The following is a 20,186-nucleotide window of genomic DNA, read 5'->3' on the forward strand; positions in this document are numbered from 1 at the left end:
TAAGTGGTTTTTAGCTGCAATATTATAAGGGAATATGAAAAATGGATTACTAATAGGTAAAAATTTAATGTTACAATATTTTAAGATTAAAGATTAGGCTAAATAAAGAGGGGAAGGATTTGCTGAACAAACAAACTGAATTGGAATACAAAAAAGGGAGGCGTGAGGAGGTCTGGGAAATAAGCTAATGAAAAATAATAATGGAAAAACTGAGTTGTTTTTAATGATTTTTATTTTGTATTTTCCTTTTTTATTTTTATTTTGTAATATTTTGAAAATCTTAATAAATTTCTTATATATAAAAAAAGAAGTGCCATGGTCAGATCACTTCCTGGTGCAACTGGACTTCTCCTCGACCTTTCCCCTCTGCAGGGAGGTGGGACCAATTCGGATGGTCCGCCCCCGCCATTTAATGGATCCAAATGGATTCCAAATGGTTGCCTCTGCAAGGCAGCCCTGTTCAGGGAAATTTTTAATCTGTGATATTTTACTGTATTTTTGGTTTCTATGGAAGCCGCCCAGAGTGGCTGGGGAAACCCAGCCAGATGGGCGGGGTACAAATAATAAATTATTATTATTATTATTATTATTATTATTATTATTATTATTATATGTTTATATACATCCAGATCAAGTGGGATTCCATCCAGGTAGACAGATGAAAGAAAATATAAGAAGTATCTTAAATGTAATAGAATATCTAGAAGTAAGAAGTGAGAAAAAAGCATCAATGATGTTTATAGATGCGGAAAAAGCATTTGATAATATATCTTGGGATTTTGTGAAGAAAGTGATGGAAGAAATGGTATATGGAGAAAAGTTTGTAAAAGGGATACAAGCTGTATATACAGAACAGAATGCAACATTAATTATCAACCAGGTGATAACGAATCAATTTAAAATAGAAAAAGGTATGAGACAAGGATGTCCGCTGTCATCTTTATTATTCATCCTGGTCCCAGAGGTTTTAAACAGAAATATAAGAGCAGATAAACAGATTATGGGAATAAGAATGGGGGGAAATGAATTTAAGTTGAAAGCATTTGCAGATGACTTGGTAATTACAGTTGAGGAACCAAAATTATGTCTCCCTGAAGTTTTAGAAAAAATACAAGTTTGGGCAAGTAACAGGATTTAAATTAAAGAAAGAAAAGACAAAAATATTAACACAAAAAAGAAGTAATCAGAGAAAAAGGAATTGCAGGAGATTACAAAGATAGAAATTTATTTTAAAAAGTCAAATATTTAGGAATCTGGCTTACCAGCAAAAATTTAAATTTAAATAAGGGTAATTGTGAGAAAGTTTGGAATGAGATTAAGAAAGATTTGGAAATCTGGAACAGAATGAATCTTTCTCTGATGGGAAGGATAGCAGCAATAAAGATGAATGTTATTTTTATTTTAGTCAGTACCGATAATAAGTAACTTTGTCTGCTTCAAATACTGGCAAAAAGATATTTCAAAGTTTGTCTGGAATGGGGGAAAGCCTAGAATAAAATACAAAATACTTGTTGATGCTTAAGATAGAGGAGGCCTCTCCCTTCCAGACCTAAAATTGTATTATGAAGCAGCTTGCATCACCTGCCTTTGTGACTGGATTAAATTAGAGAGAGATGAAATATTAGATTTGGAAGGACATGATAATAGATTTGTTTGGCATTCATATTTATGGTATGGGAAAGATAAAAAACACAAAGGTTTTCATAACCATATAATAAGAAATACTTATAAAAGTATGGAATAAACATAAAGATTTTTTAAAACAAAAAAACTCCATGGTGGCTCTCACCGGTAGAAGCATTAGCATTAAAACCTCTTAGTAAGAGAGGAAATTGGCTTACGTACAGAGAATTATTAATAGAGACTGAGAAAGGGTTAAAGCTGAAAGAATATGAGGAACTAAAGACTACATTGCAAAGTTGGCTGCATCATACACAATTGAACGAACAGTTTAAGGAAGACAATAAAAAAAGTTTCACTTACACAGTATCAAGCTTTCGAAAAGATATGTTTGAGAGTGATACGAAATTAGTTAAAAATGTATAATCTCCTGTTATATGGGGGAACACTGGATGAAATGGTAAAGTCAGCCCAAATAAAGTGGGCTCAGGATTTGTCATAATATACAACTGGAAGATTGGGAAAAGATGTGGAAGCTGAATTTAAAATTTACAGACTGTATCTTATTGAAAGAGAATTATATGAAAATGATGTATGGATGGTATATTATGCCAGAGAAAGTGACAAAAATGTATAAAAAGGGATATAAAACCTGTTGGAAATGTAAAGAAAAAGATGGTACATTTTATCGTATGTAGTGGGAGTGCAAAAGGGTTTGAAATTATTGGGAAATGATATATAATGAATTGAGGGAAAATGCTTTAAAAGTCTTTTGTTAAGAAACCAGAAGCATTCCTCTTAGGAATTTTAGATCATGATTAAAAAAAAAAGGAAATTTGAAATTATTTATGTATGCAACAACAGCGGCAAGAATTATATTAGCAAAAGCTTGGAAGACAGAAGAAATACCAACGAAAGAACAATGGCAAGGGAAACTTATGGAATATGCAGAACTGGCAAAATTAACAGATGAATTACATGAAAAGGATAACAAAGACTTTAAAAGAGAATGGGAACCATTTACAGCATATATGAAGAAGCAACATAAAGAATTGGACTTACTGGCAGGGTTTGAATAAACAAACACAACTGTATATAAAAGTAAGATTATATGAATGGGGGAAAATTTGGGACACAACACACAGGGTGAGTAATATGGAAATAAAACAAAATGGGAATATGAAGGAAGAGTAGGGGGAAATATGGAAATATGGAAAATTGTTAGAAAAATATTGTTAATGGAAAAACCAATATTTTATATTTTTAAAGAAAGTTAACTGTTCATGACCTTAGGTATGCAATTATATTGCTTGAAATAGATCATTCACAGGCTAATCATGCATAGGGAATGTTATAAAGGCATCTTGAAGTTTGTATTCTTGGCCCAGATTTTTTTTTTTACTTATCCACTGGGTTAATTAACTTAGGCCAAATTCCTAAATGGTGTGTCTCTAAATCCTAGGAAATTAACTTATTTCAAAAGCAATCTACTTCTGAAGTGACCATTTTGGGGAAGTGGGTCATTAAAATAGCAGATTAGCACAGCAGCACATCAAAGGTATGGAGGCCACTACCTGTGTAGTAATAAAACCAGGATTAGGTTTTATTAGAATATGCGGGATGTGACCGTTCTCAGGAAAAGACAAACTGCCATGAGAGGGACAGAACCTCATGTTGTGGAAGCCTTCATCATAGGTTTCAGGTTGTATATATTTATACATAACGGATATATAGACTCTACAGTGTCTGCTGTGTATTATGGTCCCAAAGGAAACACAGAGTCTGGGTTAAAGCACGCCTGGTACCCCTGGAATCTCATATCACTTGGATAAAGGGACAGTGTGTAACAAAATCTTAAAGGTAAAGGTAAAGGTACTCCTGACTGTTAGGTCCAGTCGCGGACTCTGAGGTTGTGTGCTCATCTTGCTCTATAGGCTGAGGGAGCCAGTGTTTGTCTGCAGACAGCTTCCGGGTCATGTGGCCAGGATGACTAAGCCGCTTCTGGAGAACCAGAGCAGCTCACAAAAATGCCGTTTGCCTTCCCGCCAGAGCGGTACCTGTTTATCTACTTGCATTTTTGACATGCTTTAGAAATGCTAGGTTGGCAGGAGTTTGGACTGAACAACGGGAGCTCACCCTGTTGCGGGGATTCAAACCGCTGACCTTCTGATCAGCAAGCCCTAGTCTCTGTGGTTTAGACTACAGCGCCACCCGCGTCCCTAACAATATCTTAACATACAGCAAAAATATGGCTGGGCAGTGGCACTGTGCAGGATCAGATCCTCCCACCTGTCAGAAGGAGGATCTGATCCTGCATGGTGCTGCTTTGAGGGGCAGGAAGAAGAAGAGGCCTGGTTGGGAAGGCAACCCATCCCTTCTCTGGCAGAGACGTAGCTGCCCAGTAGCTCCCTCTTTTGCACTGGTTCTTCTCATGACTGCCTCCCTGTCCTTCCTGACTCTCCACCCCTTGAGAGTCCCTAAAGCCATTTCCGGCTCCAAGGAGATGGGGTTGCGGGCTTGCTCCACCGCACTCCCGCGCGGGGGCTGGCTTCCCCCCGCACGAGAACAGGGAATCCCCGGGCGTGTCACTGAACCAGCCAGCCAATAGGCTGGCCGGGGAGGCGGGACCTGGCCTATTTAAGGCCAGGCACGCCCGGGGATCGCCCTCTTTCCACCCAGAGAGGTTTTGTTTTGCAGCAGAGAGCTCTATTTTCCGTCGCTTCGCTCTATTTTGTTTGTGCAGCTGAGAGCTCTATTTTTCGTCGCTTCGCTCTATTTTCCTGCCTGCGTTGCCGCCAGCCGCGAGCACATCTACCGCGCTTCGCTCCTACGGCTTAGCCGCCGAAAGGCTCACTTTTCTGCCTGGCAAAACCCTCCGTCAGAGCTGAAATCAACACAGCGCTCACACACCGGAGCGCAAATCATTTTGTTTGCCTTGGATGAAGGCTGTGGATAGAGAGAAGCGGCCCAGGGAAGCTTAGCAGCCGAAGACGGGTAAAGTACACTGGCGGCTTCCCCCGCAGCGTTCCTACAATACCTTCCGCTCGTACTGGAGCTTGCCGGCTGGCGGTCCCTGTGCTTACCCGCTCTTCCCTTCTCCCGTGAATTCTCCTTTGAGTTTTTCCCTGCCTTGGCGCACTTCGTGCCTTTTGGTTTTTTCGCCTACCTCGTAGCAAACGTCACAACTTCTCCGGTGTTGGCGGTTAGGCATTGGCAGGGGGAATTGATACGCAAATGAGAGGGGGGGAAGGAAGCGCCATCACCTTCCCCCAAATAAAGGGGTAGTCCGGTAGAGGACTCCGGGGGGTGTTGCCTTGTCCGAAACCTACGGAGGTAAGGGCCGCCGGCATGCCCCCGAGCGGTGACACCCGTGGGATCCTAGTTGGCGTACTTCAACAGGACCCCCCACGGTTTGTGGACAACCCTCCCGGTCACCATGCCGGGTAGTCGATAGGAGCCAATGCCTAAAGCCAATACCTTTCAATTCTGTAATCAATAAAGTTGTGGCCTTTTTATGCCCATTAACCTAAAATATTGTGTCCCGTGTCTTCATTTCACAATGGGGGTGGGGGAGTATTGCCACGCAATAGTCCTGAGCTGCTCAACCCAACCTGTAGCCACCTGGGGCTGTCTCAACCCATTTGAATGAGGCACAGGTCCTCTGAATACTGCTGATTGACTAAGGATCCAGGCCTTGGCCAAATCCAGTGCACAGCCCTAACATGTTAATGATCCTAAAATGATGCAGAAACTTACGGCTGAGAGTTTCATTATTACACAGTTCAGTGTTGCAGCATTGCATCTTCATCTCAAAGAATTCACCATTCGCTGCAGTGAAGCTGTAATGGCCTGGATAACAAATGCTGGATCGCGAGCATTGATTCAAAAGTTGCCCTTGGAATTTCACTATGAAAAAGAATTTGAAAGAAATATCTAGATCTGGAGTTCTATTGCTCCTAAGGCACATTCATTGTAATTCATTGTAGAGAAGCCAATATGTCTGATGGCCTTGGCTAATTTCCTCTTGGAATTAATAAGAAATAGTAACCCTGCTCTAGATTTTAAAAAATGACAGCCTTCTAATCCTTTCCCTGTATTTCTGTTTTACCATCAGGGCCTTGTAAAAATTCCAAGATCTCCTACAATGATTTTGCAAAGTTTTTTGCAGATAAAGTCACTCATATTCAGAAGGAGGTAGACACCATGGTGGGAGCAGGGGCGGGGCGGGAGAGTGCTAGACCCCTGTCTGGTCAAGTTGTGTGAAATCAGTTTCAATCTGTTACCCCCCAAGGATGTGGACAGGCTGCTTGGATGCGTGAAACCAACCACCTGTCTCCTTGATCCTTGCCCATCCTGGCTAATAAAAGCAAGCAGGGAAGGGCTGGGCGATGGGCTCTGCGGGGTGGTGAATGCTTCCCTCTGTGAAACGAGCATTCCCAGACGCGCTGAAAGAGGTGATCATTAAACCACTTCTTAAAACAAAAACACCTTTAGACCCGGCCAGTATGGCCAACTATTGCCCAGTCTCAAATCTTCCATTCTTGGGCAAGATGATTGAGTAGGTGGTTGCTGAACAACTCCAGGCATGCCACATCGGCGGGTTACAAATAAATTATTATTATTATTATTATTATTATTATTATTATTATCATCATCATCATCATCATCATTATCATTATCATTATCATTATCATCATCATTATATTTTGCTTTTGAAAATGATTTTGTGGGTCTTTCGACCAAAATAAATAATGTTGTTGTTCTGGGCAGTATAAGTAGCATTTTCAGCTGAATTTGGGGAAACCATTTGTAAATTTTGATAATCAACCCAATTTTCAATGGGGCTTGAATGATTGTGATTGCAACAGTAGTTTGCAAAATACACCAGAAGCTTTCAAAGCTATATTTTGTTCATAGACCAGAGTAAAATGCATTAAATTTGGAATGTACGTAGAACTTTATTTCAGGTCCAATCTGCAGCATGAAGAATCATGGCTCCCTCTGTACTTCTGACAATACATCTGACATACACTGCATTCTCTCTGCTAGTCGATCATAACCGTTTCCAGAGTGAGGAAATACTTCCCTGAAAACTCCTGTTCCCTAACCCAAGATACTTGGCATTGCACTTCAACTGCACCAACCTCACTGTCCAATGGTGATTTTAGATTCCCCACAGACACAGGGTGATTTGCTGACATTGATTCCATCTTTGTCATGGGTAGAGCATTTTAAGGCGGTTTTCTTTGATGACTGTATTCCACCTGATAGTCAGGACCATACCACTTTTACTTTCGTGGATGAGTGGCCCCCTGTCTCCGTCACCAAATTTATAACTTGACCAGATGACCAGATGAAAGCAGGAAAGGCTGCTGGCCCTGATGCTATTCCATCTGAATTGATTAAAGCCAAGCCAGAGTGGTGGGCTCCGATACTAGCGGAACTATTCACTATGATAGATAGATCTGGTATCTTACCTCACTCATGGCAGCAATCTACAATCATCCCAATCTTTTAAAAGGGTGACAGAAAGCTGCCATCCAATTATTGGCCAATAAGTCTACTGTCAAACATTGGGAAATTGTATGCTAAACATCTGTTAAATAAACTAACTACTTGGCTTGATGAGAATAACATCATAGGTCCAGAGCAGGCAGGATTCAGGCCAGAGAAATCTACTTTACGCAACTGTTTGGTGTTATCTCATTTAGCTGCTAAGTACACGCGGCATCATAAAGAATGTCTTTATGTGGCCTTCCTTGATATCAAGGCTGCTTTTGACACTGTCAACAGGGGGCTGTTATAGTCCAAATTGGAGACAATGGGCCTAGAACCTAGATTATTTACTTAATCAAAAAGCTTTACACAAAGAACACCTGTCACATAAGAACTACACCAGGGAATGTAATGACAGATTCTGTCATTATAAACAGGTGTAAAGCAGGGCTGTGTACTCGCTCCCTCTCTTTTTAAACTTTAATGACTTCACTTCTCTACTAAAACAGGTGGACGCCCACAGCCCAAAACTCAACACATCAAGCATTCCCATCATTCTATATGCAGATGATATGATTTGGCTTTCACGGACAAGAATTGGCCTCAAATGTTTGTTAAATTCCTGTATTGACTATCTGTACTGACTATCCCTGTATTGACTATCTGTCCAGAATGAAATTGTGCATGAACCCTGATAAAAGCTCTACAGAATTCCAATCTGGCTGCCAGGGTTTACCCAGCTGGTAGAACGAGTGCAGGCAGCTTTCCTTTTTAAGATTTTTGCTGTCCCACATTGTGTACCCTATGCAGCTTTGTGTCTAGAGGGAGGTCAACACAAGGTAGAGACCCTAGCCTGGGCGAAATTTCTTACATGCTGGTTAAACATCTGCCTCACAACAGATAAAGATCCTCTCCTTAGTGAAGTTTTGCTAGATCCCTTTCCTTCCCCAGGGCTACAATGGTTTAACATAAAGGTACAGCAACTTGGGCTGTCAGTGGAATCTCTGCGATTGATGTCCCCACCATCTACCATGTGAAGACCATCAGGTGGAAACTCTTACACATATGGTTCTTAAATGTAAACGATATGTTGATCTCCGCCAGCAGTTCCTAGATCAACTCTGCATCCCCAAATGGAAACCAGAGTTAGAGGTCATACATTTTCTATTATTGGGGAATAACCAGGAGCTCACTAAGTTAGTGGCTAAATATCTTGATCTGATTTTTTGTCGCAGAAACACATTGCAGACGTCTGCTCTCCCTGGAGACCTAGAGATGTAATGTTAGACTGCTTTGCCTCTTTCATTTCACAAATGTTTTGAGTCACTGGGAAGGTTGTAATTCTGTATTGATTTGCTATGGATGTTTGTATGTGATGCCAGTAAAAGGTTTGAGGATGATGATGATAACCAAAACTAAACTGGAGTTCATTAGTTTGGGTCAATGGAGATTTCTGGTTAATGCAAAACAGGTTCTCCAAGCCAAGCTGGAAACCTGATGCTTGTGATCAGGTTATTTTAGATTCCCCATTTTCAAATGTAAGCCATTCCTTACTTGTCAGGGAGTCGATAACAAATGAGTGTAGATAATAAAAAGGAATATTTATTGCCAAAACAAACAAAGTTATCCATCCATAACTCAAAGATGTCCCTTCTAAGGAGGGTGTTTCCGGCGAGACCAGAAACAGCTGGATTCCTCTTGTGACGTATTCTGTCTTGAAGATCACCCCCAAATGCCTAAAACATGAGCTAAGGGAGTCAGCTCCAACCCCTTCCTCTTCCTCTGAAAGTGCACTTCGGTTGTCTTTCCCGCTCTCTAAGCTGCTTTCGTTTCTAGGCCCTGCATTTTGTCCTTCACTAGCACAATGGGAAGCTACCGGCTGACTTCCCCAAAACCTGCTATCAGTCGGCATCCCTAAGGGCAGGGGAGTTGGCTCTCCATTGTAATCCTCCTGTTTTGTAGTTAACCCTCTCTCATCTTGGCTCCTTCCTTCACTGGGAGCTGGCAGCAAACTTCCCTTGGGAGCTGGCTCATTCATGACGATATTGCAGAATTGGGAAGCTGTGATACTCCAGATGTTGCTGGACTACATTTCCCATCATATTTGACTGGTGGCCAGGATAGATGAGGCAGATGGGAGTTCTCATTCATCTACAGCTTATGTGCCACAGCTTCCTTACCACTAATTTAGTAATTCCAACAACAGAAGACAAAAAGCCAGATAAATCTTACCTAGATTTGTACGCAGAACACTGGAAGCACAGGAATTGTCTTCCAAGTTACAAGTTTTTTCTACATAGCCATCATATGTCAGTCCAGTCCTGTTAGACGCATATCTGCAGTGCAGTGGTAATGCTGAGGACAGGAAGAAAAGATTACTTCATGGATTATTATTACTTGGTTTTGTGGTTTGCTTGATTTGACACAGAGAAGGAGGTGAGAGTGAATTAAATCTTTTAAATAAAATGGGGTTCAAGTTAATAATATATTTTTTAAAAATTAAATGAGTAAAAGCCATTGGCCAGAACACTGGTTTAATTCTTTCCAAGAGGTTTGAAGGTAAACCCTCCCTTTACCATGGCCCATTTTCCCTCCCATCCACTTCAATGCCTTTCCCCCCTTCTACAATTCAATTACAATCATAGATGTGAGCTAAGATAAAGGAGCAATGGCCAGATGATGAGCAGCAGGAAGGCAAATTATGATAGTGTGCAAATCCTTTCCCCCTCACCTGCAGGTCCACTTTTAAATTTAAATTGGTCTTATCCCATCATTTAGGCATGAAAAAAAGCATCAGGGGAACTGGGAACCCTATGCAGGAATAATCTGTACCATCTTTTACTAGACCTCTTGGGGAGAAGATTTTGCATTTAAACCAGTTTTATGCACAGTTAAATGAACAGAGTTAGATCCAGGTCAAGAGAGTTGAACTTTAAGGGTTCTACTAACTATGCTGAGGCAACTCACCTAAGAAAAAAGTTGACAACTTTTTGGTTTTTTTAATACAGTTAAGAGAGGAGAAAGAGGGGACTAGCTGGAAGCACATACTGTTCTGCATGATATGGACAAAGTGGAAATACAAACATTTTGATCCCTCTCTCATAATGCTAGAGTTTAGACTATCCAATGAAGCTAAATGTTGGAACCTTTAAGACTGACAAAGCTACCAATTGAATGACTTCAGAAAAGGCTTTGACAAATGATGCAGAATTAGGCTACCAGTGGATACTAAACATTGTACCTTCAGTTACTATCATATTTCAAATATCAGTTGCTGGAACTATAAGAGAGGAAAGTGCTGATGATGATGCAGTGAGGTCCTGATCCTATGCATACCATAGTCCTCAGGTTTTTGGTGTGAGAACAGGATCCTGGATTATGGATGAACTATTCTATCCAATTCAGTTGCTCTTAGTTTCTAATTTTTTGATTTATATGTTTTCTGCACTTGTCTCCAAGAAGCTCAATGCTGTGTACATGGTTCTCTGCTCCCCATTTTATCCTCACAAGAACCCTGTGAGGTAGCTTAACCTGAGGTATAGTGACTGGTCCAGGATCCCCCAGCGAGCTTCGTGGCTGAGTGGGGATTTGAACCCTGGTCTCCTGGATCCTTATCTGACCGTCTAATAACTACAACACACTAGCTCTCTTAAGTTCAGCTCTCCAGATTCCTCTGTCCTCTAAATAGAATTAAAAGTTGCCCATCCTACTGGTTCCTACTTACCTGAAGAAAGCAGGGGCAAGAGGAGGCATGTGCTCAGAAGTGCCTTCATCATTCTAGAAAGAGAACTGATGCACATAGAGGCTTACTTGGAGGGATCTATAGGCTACGTGTTTGTGCTGCAGGCAACACTTGGGGAGAAATTTTCAGTGAGTTCTAGGAAGAGGAGTCCCCCCCCCCTTGGCATAAAGACAGAGAGAAAATGATGAAATTCAAAGCTCACTGTTGAAATTGTCTGAATTATTTCTCCACAGTCTCATTAGTTGTCAATAGGCACTTTTCAGATTTCTTCCTCTATACAGTTAATTCACAATTAAAATACTGACAGCACCCAATAAAGGAACTGAGAGCAAAAAGGTAAAGGCTAAGCCCAGAAGCCACCTACAAGAAATCACTTCAATACAGTCTCTATCAAAGGATTCCTCTTCTAAAGGAGAAAAAAGCCAGCAAGGCTGGGAAGTATGGAATGAGCTGTGGGTAAAATGTTGACTTCATATTGCAGCGCACATGGATTTAATGGAGGCTTCAACCAGTAAAACTGATGCTCCTGTTTTCCAGATGATTATCCTTCCTAGAGGCTCAAAAGGATGAGATTAGACCTGAAGATTCTCACCTCATCCAATGACTGAGAGAGTGCCAAGTATGAATCAGCCACACAAACAACTATGGGGAAGGTCTCTACTGGAGCCAACAATGGCCATGGAGCTTCCTCCATTCAGAAGCTACACAAACTTGGCCATTCTCTCAACCAGTCAAGTGGAAAGCAACAGGCCATGTGCAAAGGCCACTTGAGGAAGACACATTGTTGGTTCAGCTGCAAATTACCCCCAAAAGCTGTTAGTGCATCCACACAGAAAAAAGGAGGGTGACTCAGTTGCAGTGAAGCAATCCGTTCAGGTGCAGGCAAGTAAGGCTGATGTAGAAAGTAAGGTAATGTTACCACAGGACAACAAACAACTCCAAATGAGCAAGTTGTTCCAAGAAGGCTGCAGGGGCAATTGAGGCCATCTGACTATGCTCATCATTAAAAGTAGAAAAAATAATTCCAAGCCAACGCCTCTGTTTTTGCCTTTACTTGATTTGGAAGGAGTAATATACTTTTTCTCCTTTTCCAGTCCACTAATCAAAGTGCAGTGAAAGCCTCAAGGTACTGCTCAGGTGACTGCTCAGCTGGCAAAGCTGGAAATAGCTCAGGAAGGTTGAAAGGTGCCAGGGACGCACTGGTAGACACTGAATAGAGTACAATATCTCCAAGTTCATTCCTGAGAGCTGATTAAATCATTTTACTGAACTTTGCCCTTCCTTGTTCTAATTGTGTCAGATTGTTGTGAAAGGCAGAGGATACTTTAGGTCAGCTGATCTGTTTAGTGATGACTGTCCTTAGCCACATTGTCTTGAAGTAAATCCAGCTAGTTGTTTATACCTGCTGCAAATCCCACCCTCCATTTTCAGAAGACAAGAAGAACCCTGCATTGTAGCAACATCCTTCTTGGAGTGGCTGATCAGATGTCCATGGGTACAGGACTATCATAACAGGAGGACAGTAGCCCACTCCCCCTGTTCTCCCACAGCAACTGGAAATAGTATATCCATCAAACTAATTCCCACTGATAGCCTCTTCCATAAATGTGGCTAGTCCACTGTTAGGTCTATCCAACTGTGGCTTCACTGCTGATATGGGTTTTCCATAGCTCAGCCAGTAGAGCATGAAACTCTCAATCTCATGGTCGAGTCCCATGGGGGGAATTGCAGTGGTTGGACTAGATCCCTCTAGAATTTTGCTGATGCATGGTATGCTTCGCTTCAGCAGAATTTCTGATGTCCTGTAGAAGGTAATCTTATGTTTCTTAATTATTTTGCTTGTGTTCAGTAAGTTAAAGAAGAAAGAAAAGTATTCTATTTAATGATTAACTCAATAATATCACAAATATTTTAGCTGAGATAGTTGAAAGGAGGGATAAAGCACGATTAGTGCAGTTCAGAAGCTATGAGCTGTATAATACTGTAATCGCTCTATAGGACTCACAAAACCATAGGAGGGAGAGAACAGGAAAACAATTTTTTTTCCATGTTCTAACCCTCTAAAACAAGGTGTGTTCAAGGTCCATTCACCCAAAGGAGTTCCCGCTGCACTATGGAGGCTTCAGGCGGCTACTTGGAAGCCTGGAGAGCGAGAGGGGTCAGTGCGCACTGACCCCTCTCGCTCTCCAGGCTTCAGTGAAGGCAACCCGAAGCCTCTGGAGCACGGCAGGAGTTTGTGCCGGGCTCCGGAGGCTTCAGGTTCCTTTCGACCTGCACTGCTCCCCCCCCCCCGCTAGTCCCAAAAAGCAGGTCGGGGAATAGAGCAAAGGCTGCACGCAGCCTTGCTGCTGCCCCCCCCCCCGAGCTTGTGGGGCTGGCAGTGGGGGGAACTGCTGCTTTCCCCCACCACCAGCCTCAAAGATCCCTGAAGCCTTTGGAGTGCAGTGCGAGATCCCGCTGCGCTCCAAAGGATTTGGGTTATTTTCACTGAAGCTGCGAGAGTCGTGCTCCGCAGCGCTCCGTCTCCCTGTTCTGGCTTTGGGCTTAGCCACACAGCCTGCATTCGCTCTATAGGACTCACACACATTTCCCCTTAATTTTTGGAGGGGAAAAAGTGTGTCCTATGCAGTTCAAAGTTCTATCATGGAACTCACTTCAGTAGGAGGCAGTGATGGCCACCAGCTTAGATGACTTAAAAAGAGGATTAGACAAATTCAGGCAGGGCAAAATAATCCACAATATCTATGTTCCACCTTCAGTTTCAAAGGAGGTTTGCTTCTTTCCTTGATAGCGAAAGATGTTTCTCAATTTTCCACCCCATCCCTCACCAATAAATATATTTGGCTGGAAGGACTGGAGCAAACTCCTAGGGATTTCAGCACACTCCTATGCACTGTTTATGGAAGTAGTAACCATTTATTTCAAAGGGATTACAATGCAATTCTATATCTTTCTACCTAGATGTAAGTGCCACTGATTTCAATGGGTCTTACTCCCAGATAAGTCTGTATAGTTTTTATTGCAACTTCTTCAAAATATACTTTGGAGTTTTGGTTTCTCTGGCACTTCCCTTTATCTCCCCTACCTCAAACTCTTTTCCAATTGAAATAACTATTATATTGCTTCACATATCTCACACCAGCCTCACACTGATGGGTAATTTTGGTTCATCATAAACCTTCTCCTTGTGAATTCACAGCAGTTGTGTGAGTGGGTTGGATGCCTGATGGCAATGCTTGGAATCAATATTTCTGTCTCTTCATTTTTTGCTGTTGGTGGAGGGAAATGGGATGCAGCACGCAGAGAAAAGAGTGCTGTATTGTGTATCAGTATTCCTATTGTGATAAATATTAATGATTGCGGAAAATAAAAATTTGCTACTATGATGTGTATCCTTCAAATCAATAGTTTGGAATGGAGAAGTATGGTATTTCCTGATATAAAGCATCAAAGCTTTGTTTTTAATGTAAAACTGCAGGCAAGCTGAGATTTGACGGTTTTTGAATGCATAGTTATATCATCTAACCTCAATACAAGACAACACATCTCTCAAATAAGTGAAATGATAAAAGAGTTAGAACAGGTGGTGAAAGAGACTGGCTGGGCCTAATGATCTTTGTTTCTTCAGGTACCTTAGTCTTGTTAAAAAACAACATACAAAAAGTCATATTCAAAAGGCATTGGGCTTTTACACCAATCCTTTTTAAATAATAATAATAATAACAATAATAATATTTATTAATAATTCCAGAATTACAGGGGAAAAATAAAACAACAACACTACAATACACAAAAAGAAAAAAAAATGCAAAACATAAAAACCAATACAACAATACAGCAAAGAAGAAAATAAAAAAGGAAAAAAGACACAAATCCCATATTACATATCTTTAACTTCCATTTGCTTGTTTCGTTGACCTCCTCACACCTCCCTTTTTGTATTCTAGTTTAGTTAGTTATTTCAGCAAATTCTTTCCATCTTTCTCAATTTTTATTAAATAATTTATCTTAACAATTTAACCTATTAATTAACTCGACAGATCCTTTCCATCTTTCCCTATATTCTTATTCAAATTACCTTAATTTATTTAACCTTATCTTACCATAAAATACCTTAAAGCTTAAAACTTGATACTCAGTTATACATAACTCCTGATATCATTTCTGCTAGAGTCATATAGTTTCATTCCAACATTTCCCCTAATATTCATTAATTTTAGGCTAATTCCCTAAATAAAAAAAATTCTTTATAAATTTTCTTCCAATCATCATCCAACGTCTCTTCTTCCTGGTCTCGGGTCGTGTCAGTCCTTACTGTCCATTCCATCTAGTCCATCAACCTGGAAGTCTTATGTCCGAGGCCCTTGAGTCTCTTCCATGTCCCTTCTGCAGATCTTCTTCTTCTTGTTTATACTTGCACTTTTCCTTGTCTTTTGTTGATCTCTTTCTTAATTTCTTTCCTTTCTCATTGAGGAGTAGGTATCTGGGGGGTTCCAACCCAAAGTTATCTCCGTCTCCCTTCATCAAACCAGCCCATTCCCCACAGTCCTACTTCCCACAGTCATCAATATAATCCAAAAAATATTTACGAGCATATTCCGAAGTCTCTCCAAAGTTAAAAGCCTCCTCAGCTCCAGACTCCCCCTGGCCCACTCCAACTTCAATCTTCAAAAACAGCAGCTTATGCTCCTGTAGGGCCTTGGGCCTCTCCATTTGTACTATTTGAGGTGCAACCGCAGCCTCCTCCATTATCTTCTACACTTGTCCAATCCATACAGCTTCCTGAGTTGGATCCTGGATGGTTTCTATATTACTATTCACTATTTGTCCACAGTTATTGGCCACAACAGTCATCAAATCCATTTTCTCATTCATCAAATCCATCTTCTCATGCATCTGTTCCAACAAAGCACTTTTCTTGCATAAAGCAAGCACCAAAACTTCCTTCCAGCTCATATTTAGTCAAGGTCAAAAGGACTAATCCCACGATCTTAAACTCACAGCTGTGGAATCCTCAAGTAGACTGCAGCAACAATTTAGCAGGCTCCCTCTAGAGGAGACAATTTCTATTTGTATCCATCTTTTTAAGGCAAGTCCAACAAAGGAAAATTACTTTCATTTTTCAGATATTTTGTTTCTTTAGAATGCAAAAGGCAACATTGGAATAAGTTTATTTCTCTTCTTCAGTGTAGTGGTTGGGAGTTACTCGTGCGTAATCCTGCTCTGTTTGAGCATAGGATTGCCTGGTTAAACCCTCCGGACTGCGCAGCCCATCTTAGTGTGGCTGCCCTTAGCCACTCGTAGAATCTGTCTGTGGGCGTTTCTTAAAGCGTTGCCAACATAAGAGTTGTTTGACGCCCAATCATTTCCGCCTCTCACTGCGCGGGAGTCTCCTGCGCAGGGTGGGCATGGGCAGCGGGGTGCTTGGGCTCTCCTCGCTAACTTCCAACGAAGAGTCCTGGAGCCCCTGCACCTCCCTGTCCCGTTGCTCTCCCTGATCCCTGGTGTTACACTCATTCTCTTCCCCTTCTTCCCGGCTGAGTCTCCCTCTAGTGCTTGGACCTTCCCCTGCAGAATCAGAGACCCACTCCTTCTCCCGTGCCTCTGATGGCAGTTCCCTGACATTCAGCTATCTGTCAAAGTATTCCATTCACAGTCAATGAACCTCTCCAACAATTTCTGGCTCTGACACCCCGTTCCCAGGTTAGAGACGGTGGAAACTTATCTTTCTTCACTCCCTCTCCTGCAAGCATTACACAAAGTCCCCCCCTTTTTTCTCCTGCTTCCAAGGGGGTTTCAGTAGTTATAAATGAAGGAAATTTAGGCTTTTTAAATGACTTTCCAGCCTTTAGCCTACAAGGTTTTTGCTTCAGTCTATATACAAAAAGCAGAAGGCGGACTTCCTGTTTTGAACCTTCCCACTTCGATGTCAAATTAAGATATTTCTTGATCCAATTTTCCGTTTCTACTCAGGGGTACTTGTTTTAAATCCAATTGTCCACAGGAAAAAGTCAGCGCTCTCCGGCGATGGCTGTGCGGCTTCACTCCGTGAAAGTAGCAGTCAGTTCGCAGCACCACGCTGCTCACCCCACTTCACTCCGGAATCCCAAAAAGGGGTTCCCCGTGAGTAGGGGGCGCTCCTGGTGCCCTGCCGAACCCCACGTTCCCAGGCTTCCTCCGCCTGGGAATTCTAGCGGGTCCTCACCTTTGCCGCGGCGGGAAGACCCAGTTTCCACGGAGCCAGTTCCTCCAGTCGGAGGAACTCCGCCATTTGCCGATGGTGCTAACCCGGAAGTCGGGCTTTTACACCAATCCTGTGGGCCTCCAGCTCTGACCATTTTGCTTTCTAAATGTTCTCATATACTCCTTACAGTTCAAGAGTCCATTCACCTTGGAGACAAAGTTATTTTAAAGCTGATTTGAATGTATACCCCTCAACAGTCCCGATTTGGTCAGAATGGCTAGAGTATTCATTAATAAGTTGCCATGGGTTGTACCTTGATTCCAGGGTGTCCTGGTTTCTCCCTGCCAGCAGAGAAGGGTCACAGAAGCAGCTCCTGGGGTGGCAGCGGCATTGGGAAGGAGATGTGAGGGCTCCTTTCCCAAAGCCTAGTTAGTCCTTAAAAGGCTTTGGGAAGAAGATAGTTGGACTCTAGGACACTGTCAGAGTCCTCACGCCTCCTGCTGGAAGCACCTTTCAAACCAGAAATCAGGGGCTTGCCCAACCATTGCACTGCTCCTAGACCTCTGTCTTGTTCAGCCTGGGCACTAGTCAAAACCAACTATGAAAATCCTCATATATCCTCAGGGAGGCCCTCATAATGCCAGAGTGATCAAAAGCCAAGTAGGTAACCTATGGAAGAAGAAGCTGATCAAAAGCCAAGTAACCTATTGAAGAAGATGCTGACTTGGAGGAATTCATGGGCCAAGGGTAGGTGCCCAAGGATTCCAACTGGGAAGGACTGGTCCACTGAGGAGCAGAAAATTAAGGAAATTGGAAGTGCATCCTATATTTTTATATCGTAACACAAATCTCTTTTGTCATATTGGATGCCATCTTCTTAAGGAACTCTGTGGGAGTCAGCCAGGTGCCTCTTCCAGTCCAACCACACCTACACTGTCAGTAAATGGGTCCTTTAAATAAATGTGTTCCTCCCTCAGGCTTTTTGGTAAAACTGAGCTGGAAACAAACTAATCCTAATGAGGCACAAAGTAATCAACAATTAGCATGTCACACACATGCTCTTCCAAGACATCAGGTGAACCTGGGACGTGCTCGCATCCATGGGGCCATTCAAGTTTACACTGTCAGTTTGGTAGCTTATCAGTATTTTTAAAAATACTGTTATTGTATTTTTCTGAAATATGTATTCTGTACTTCTGGTGGATATTTGGATACAGTCTTGATCCAAACCAGTCCTCAGCTCTCTTTTGGCATCCTGGGTGATATATTTTGCTGGAGACATCGTGCAACAGAGAGAGGTCATTTAATTCCTGCTTTCTGGAATCGCCCAGACATCCTTTTACCCAGAGGTGTCTCCTAGACCTGAAGGGAAGAATTGTTAGCAAGAGCGTTGACATCCTAATATTCTGGGAGTGGGTGGGGTGTTTATAATGTAATTCCCACCCCCCGCCCACACTTTGGTTTATTTTTATTTTTAAAAAATTTGAATACTGCCCTTCAGCTGTTGATTTCAGGGCACTTTACAAGAGAAAAACACAAAGCACATAATGAAAACCAGACTGACCCCTTCTCACAAACCAATACCCCCTCCCTCTCTGTGGGGTGTTGTTTGTTAGTCACTTTAAGCTGCCCTGGGCAAGATAGCAAGTAATAATTTTAATTAATTCATCGGTGATGATAATGATGATGCAAGCAACGCAAGCATGGCATCCAAAGAGAAACTTGCTTTTGCTGCAGCCCCTGCACACCGAACCTTGCTGGGGTGGGGGCTTGTCCTCCCTCAGGGTGGGGCAGGCACGTCCTTTGCAGGGGCTGCATCCAACAAGTGAGGTTTCCTCTGGTAAGGGGCAGGGGCAGGTTTAAAAAACCCCATCTTGTGAGAGTAGCTCACCGGCTGCTTCCCTGATGGGACAGGTGTGGCACAGGGTGGGCGCGTGCAGCATCAGAACATCCCCTCACATGAGAGGAGATTGGGATGAGGCTGCTTGGTTTGTTTCTGGCAGAGGGAGCACGATAGGGAGGGTGAGGCCTCGGCAACAGCGGTCCAGCAGAATTCTTTTCACGATCAAACAGCCAATCGCGATCTACAGGTTGGACATAGTGGAGCTACATGACTGAAAGGGTTGTAGATAACATCTCCTCTTGTAACCTATTTTCAGTGATCTGACTTCTGAACAGCTATTATGTCCATTTTAAACACACACACACACTCCTCTCTTTTTTCTCTTTTCTTTCTCCTCCCTCCCTTCCTTCAGTCTTTCTCTTTTTACTGTTTCTCATACTTCCCTCTTTATTTAACCTCCTTTCCTACTTTTATGATGTTCTAGCTTTTATACATCCTAGCAGCATCAACATTGCTATTAATTTTATTTTAAATATACCTCCTTCTACTCATTTCCTTTCTATGTGTATGTCTTTTGTATTTGCTTATACTAACAGAATTTCTAAAGGATGAAGTAAAGTTATACTAACAGAATTTCTAAAGGATGAAGTAAAGTTATATGTGTGTAATCACATCTAAGAAAATGCGGCATTTCCCCTCTCCATTCATTTTCAATGTTTCATTAATTAGGAAACCCCCTTGCACTAAAAAAGGGAGTCACAAAGATGAGGTAATGCTAAAATATCTCAATCACATGATGATATGAAACATTGGTCAGGGCGTAAAAAATAAAATAAAATAAAATGCTTAATGTGCTGCAAATGGTGGTGGTGGGAAATCTGAACCTGGTGCCAGTAACCAGGTGGAGAGGTGGAGAAGTGGGCATCTCCCAGGGTGAGAGGCAGGATGAGAAAAAGGAAAGTACAAGGTGAAAATGGGGAGGGCCTGTCATCGGGAGCCGGGGAAAGTGCTTATGACTTGTCAATGCTGTGACTTATTTGCAAAGCATTTTGAGGATGAAATTGCTTGCATCCACTGGGAACCTGACTCAGCTGTTACAGGAGATGAAACTTAAGGGGTGTCCAGAGCACTGTCTAGCCCTGATGTGTTGGATGAGTTTCAATTAGTAAGATTCAGGGACATTGCCCGTTGCCCCTCTTGTCTGAGGAAAAGTAGCAGGAAGGGGACAGCTGACTGGGTCAGGGAGGTGATTAATGTCTCCTTGAAAGAGGGGGTGGTCCCTATCTACTTGAAGGAGGCAG

Source organism: Podarcis vaucheri, assembly GCF_965113315.1.
Source record: "Podarcis vaucheri genome assembly, chromosome: 7".
Classification (NCBI taxonomy): domain Eukaryota; kingdom Metazoa; phylum Chordata; class Lepidosauria; order Squamata; family Lacertidae; genus Podarcis; species Podarcis vaucheri.